The following is a 5,397-nucleotide window of genomic DNA, read 5'->3' on the forward strand; positions in this document are numbered from 1 at the left end:
ATAAAACTCTGGCATGCATCAATTGATGCATCTCCAGTAAATCCAAAGAAGTGATTCTCCCACTTTACTCAACATTGGTGCAGCTGCAGCTGGAGTATTGCATCCAGTTCTGGGCACCTGACTTCAACGAGGAGGTACTACAGTTCGAGAGGATTCAGAGAAGGGCCACCTGCACGATCAGGGACTTGTATGGAAAGCCATACGAGGAGAGGCTAAGGGAGGGATCATGGAAAAGAAAGCTGAGGGGGACCTGACTGTAGCTTACCACTATATCAGAGGTGTATATCAGGGGCTCGGTGAACAACTGTTCCCCAGGGCGCCCTGGGGGAAATCTAGAAACAGCCACAAACTCCTAGAAGATAGTTTCATGGTGAACATTAGGAAAAACTTCTTTACAACGAGGGGGCCCAGATTATGGAACAAGCTCCCCCCACACGTGGTACAATCCTCTACTCTAGAGGTTTTCAAAAGAAGACTGGACAGTCACCTGTCTGGTGTCGTCTGACCCCAGGTGTCTTTCCTGCTCATGCAGGGGGCTGGACCCGAAGATCCTTTGGGGTCCCTTTCAGCCCTATGATTCTATTTCTATCGAGTCTTCTTGTTAATATCCTTTTCTTCGTGTGTGTGCATATGTCATACTATTGCTTCAAATCTTGTCACTAAACAAGAATTACATATTCTGTTCAGAAACTTTTCCATAGTTATATATGAATACAGAAGTATCTTTCCATGTTCCACTTATCCTTCTGGATAAAGAGTATGCATGACTTCTAGAACTACCCCCCACATAAGCCCTGAGGGTCAGTACTGAACCCAATGGAGGAGATAGGGTTGTTCTGCAATTAACACATTTAGTCTCCATGCTAAAGCTCTCTGGATTCCAGAGATGTAGGCTTCATTTACATTCGAGTTTTCCCAGCGTGATTATGCTACAACATTGTTTTCCATATAGTTAACTAAAAGCCCAGGAGTACATGCTTATTTTTTTTCTTGCCAGACCTAAGTAACGGATAAACAGTTACTCTTGTGATAATAGTTAAAACTACAAACTCTCATAAGGCAGCAAAACTTCTAAAGTATAGATAAGGCTAAAGTGTGGAAGCCAAACTCTTTTATCCTTGCCAGCAGCAAAGAATATCACCTGTAGCTAGTGAGATGAGCTACGTTAACAGATTTTGAGGTCAACAGCTAAAACTACATCCTTAAAAACACACTGCATCCTCTACTTCATGTTAAACATTTTCTATTTTCCCTAACTTTCTCAATATTTTCTATCTTCCCCATTGTTATCTCTTCAGAATAGGAAGACCAAAATGGTGTCCTCATCTACTGCTTCCTGGTTTCTTTTTGTAAAATGGTACTAATTACCATAGCAAGGCCTCCTGCAATATCACAATGGATGACAAATAAGCAGCAAACCTCCAGTATGAGCAACACAGCCAAGTGAACTCAAATTAAAAACCATGCTTTGGTCTAATATAATCTCAAATAACAGGACAAGAAACAAAATGATACTCAGTATCATTTTCTACAATTTTAGCAGCCCCATATAACTCAGAAGTTGCTTTGCCTGTCAAGCAGATGTAATCGGGTCAGTATTTTTAGGAGAAGTGCTATTTACATTCCTACTAGTAAAGGAAACTTCTCCTCATTTCTGGTCTACAGTTTATTGTTCTGTTTTACAGGTAATTTAACTGTCTCGAATTGATGAGCCCAGCTATCTGTCACCCAATTCAAGGCACAAGGCATTAGTCCATCACTGAATGAGTATCATTTCTCCACCATCAAAAGGACATTTTTAAAGATGAAATAATTTGAGCTGGATCCAAATAGTTTTATTTTATTTTTAAAAGCAAGAGTTTGGAGATCTTTCTGCTGTTTTGTGTAGATTTTCTCTACCCTGAGAGTGTTTGCTCCAATGCTTCCCTCCTCCTGCCAACCCCATCCTTCAGCCCATTTTAGCTTCCCTCTACACATCCCATTCTTATCCTCTTTTCCCATGCCCTATCCCCCTCATTCCCATTTAATATATTTCCCTCTTTTATAAACCTACAAAACAAAATTGCAGAACTAGAACATTTACTACACCACATTTTTAGGCTGCTATTTCACACCCTGCATTATTCCCCAACCCTATGTGTATCCCATTTATTTAAAACTAGACAGTCTGTCACAGAGTGTACAACTCCTCTGGTCTTCTTTATTACCTAGCACAATACAGGTCCAGATCTGGCTTGATTTAAACATCCCTGTAATAAACGCGATTAAACAGTGGACTGATCCAATTAGTAGGGCCTGACTTAAGATAAACTGTTATGAATCTGGGGGGCTGCCACCACTTGAATACTTTGCATCAGGACCATATCATGATAGATCAAGATATGAGTGTAAATCTTAGTAGCGTCTTATTCTGGAGAAACACAAACACAACTTCTTAAAAAGAGATAAGCACAGCAAGATAAAAAGGAAGGAAAGTCTTCAAGAAAAGAAAAAAAAAATCACTTCCTATTCAATTCCTAGAATGGCCTTAACTTCAGAAGGCAGACTTTTCATCCTCTTGATAAAAGGACCTGATCCAACTCTTACAGGTCCTTAACATGAATCAGTCAGGCCCTAGAAAGAAGAACACAGCAACTGCAGCTGTCAAAAAAAAAAAAAAGTTTTAAAACGGCTGAAAAAAAGATATTTTCCACAGCAGAAAGAGAGGCTGATCTGCATAACCTGCCTATGCCATCCTAAATAATACCAGGTTTTTGTTTGTTTTTTTTAAACCGGGGACAAAATCTAATGATATGGTTGGTCCGCAATAAAGACATTTAAGAAATTCTAACCAGAAGGAACTCTTTGCTGTGGCAGCAAGTGAAGTATTTAGCACAACATCTGAACAGTGCAAGTCAGCAAATAAACTGTAAAACCATTAAAACCTGACCCTTAATCAGGAAACCTGTTGTATTATGCTTAAAAGAAAAAGGCCACTCCCTATCCTATTGCTAATTGCAGGATATGGCATCTTCTCTTGCTAAAAATCAATGCTGTACTTATGACTGATGAAAAAATTGGTATTCAGCAGCGCCTGGAAAAGAAAGGCATTCCATAACCTTGTAACTGTTGCTGTATTCCCAACTATTCTCTCTGGTGCATATCCTGTTTTACCAAAAGATTTTTTTTTTAAATCTTTCCAAAATTGTCAAACAGAAGCATATTGTTTACAGCAAGTTACTCATTTATAGGATTGATCATGCACTAGACATGTCTATGTTTATACATATAGATATGGAAGGAGAAGGAGAGAATATAAAGAATTACCATAATAATCTCATTTTTCTATGTTTGGGGTTACAGGATGGACTCCATCTGGGATGCACATGTCACAGTACTAAATGTTATCTAACTTCCTCTGGTCATTATGCATTATAAGGCATTCCAGGAAAAATAATGAAGTGCTATGTAACCTTTCCTAACAAAGCAGCACAGAAAAGGCCACTAAAACCATAGTGTTGAAAGGGTTCCCGGATAATGTTGGTCAGAACTCATTACTGCAGCTGAGTCATTACATCATGGCTGCTGCAAGCACTGCGGGGAAGAGTCTTTCTACTACAACAGGACACCCATATCCTAATTGGAGTCTCTGGGCAGTACTGTACTATAAGCATTTGATAAGCACACAAGCAGAGACCATTACACCACAAACCAAAGTATCCCTGATGCACTACTCTAGGGATTAGGGTTGTGGTACTGGTAAGTAGGCACATACTCTTACTGATTAGTCAAGTTTTCCGTACTAGTTCAACACAAACTTTTGCCTCTGTTCCTGGCATTTTAAAAAATAAAAGACCTCCAAATTCAGTTATATATATAAATATCTACATCCAAAATGGTGCTATGTAGATGCACCATGACATTATAAAGAATCCTCAAGTTCTATTCTAGCTCCTACTGTACACCTTATTTTAAAAGAGGAATGTTTAAAAGTTTGAAGGGCAGCAGAGAGGGTAAGACCAAGCTAATACTAGCTGCTGATGACTACTGAATACATCTAAAAATTCTGAAGTTACCAGAAAGTTGGAAAAACAACAATTACTGGCTATACCAAAACCATAATTTCCTGGTAGCTTGAATTTGGCTCCTAGAAATCAAAAAGGACAAAATAAAATAGTCATTGCCCCTAATAAAATATTCTGCTGTCTGTGCTGTTACTCCCTAAATACAGACTAACATTCCCACTGTTGTACTATGCATGGCACATTACCATTCACAATACAGCTGTGCTCCACAGGCACTTCAGGAAAGATTTAGAATCAAAGACCTAATATGCTCAGGTTGTTCTCAGTGATTCTGTATCACAACTGACCGCTCTTCTAAAATCAGGAATCTACTTCCCTTACATTGACCACAACGATCTGCTCAATAGCAAGAAATCCTTAGGAACATATGCCCTCTACTTTATGGCATCCAGAAGCATACAAATAGTAATTATTTAGATTGGCCTAGAACTAGGTTCTAAGTAGCACTTTTCCTTCTTATATCACCACAACTAAGATAGCTGGTCAAACTGAGCATGTCTGAAACATCTTGAGTGGTTTCTGCTACGCATTTCCATTAAATCAGACCAGACGATGGAAACTACATACGCCTGTTTTCAGTTTTAGAAGTTACCCAAAAAAAAACACGTGTGAAGTCCAGATTATTTAAGCAAGAGCAAAGAACGGAATCCCCGATCCATCAAATGAAAGCCACTGCTGAAAAGCTGCCTGTGTAGAACAGAGAAATCAAGTCTAGTTTGGTTTCTTCCTCCACAATCATGACACTTCAGTGCCTCACATGCTGTCCTAGGTAAACCCATTCATTAACCAACCAACCAATCTGCAACCCCTGCAACAAAATGCAATGTACTTTTCATTCATTAGTGTATTACATCAGGAAATCCAAAGTCTCTTAAACAATGACAAATCAGGAATGAGATTCAGTGCAAGTATTTAAGGATGAAGAGCAAGAAACATATCATCAAGGGAGAAAATCTTACTGGGAAATTAAACCAAAAAGTGGTGTAAGGTAGCAGGACAAGCTAAAGTGAACAAAGAACAAAAATATGAGTTCTCATAGGAAAAACCCTCTACATCAATGAGTTTGTCTCAAAGTGCTTATATAGATTTTAAAATGGTATACGTGAAGGTGAGGACAAGATCAGGTACCTTCCTCTCACAGGAAAAATAGATCAGTTTCACAGCTGCTGAACAGTTTCATAGTTTCTAGGGTCGGAAGGGACCTGAGCAGATCATCTAGTCCGACCCCCTGCCATAGCAGGAAGAGCACTGGGGTCAAACGACCCCAGTAAGGTGGTCATCCAACCTCCTCTTAAAAACCCCCAGGGTGGGAGCCTGCACCACCTCACTTGGA

At 39.4% G+C, this 5,397-nt stretch overlaps 1 long non-coding RNA gene across 1 annotated transcript; it reads right to left on the bottom strand.

The window, feature by feature from the left end:
- Window positions 1-237: 237 nt before the first annotated feature.
- LOC109297786 lies at window positions 238-5,270 on the bottom strand. The gene is made up of 3 exons (XR_002097414.1): window positions 5,237-5,270; window positions 4,570-4,571; window positions 238-352 (listed from the first exon to the last, which is right to left on the bottom strand). It is a non-coding gene; the product is annotated as an uncharacterized LOC109297786 (long non-coding RNA).
- Window positions 5,271-5,397: the final 127 nt, after the last annotated feature.

Source organism: Gavialis gangeticus, unplaced genomic scaffold (assembly GCF_001723915.1).
Source record: "Gavialis gangeticus isolate Ggan-Ray unplaced genomic scaffold, GavGan_comp1, whole genome shotgun sequence".
Taxonomy (NCBI): domain Eukaryota; kingdom Metazoa; phylum Chordata; order Crocodylia; family Gavialidae; genus Gavialis; species Gavialis gangeticus.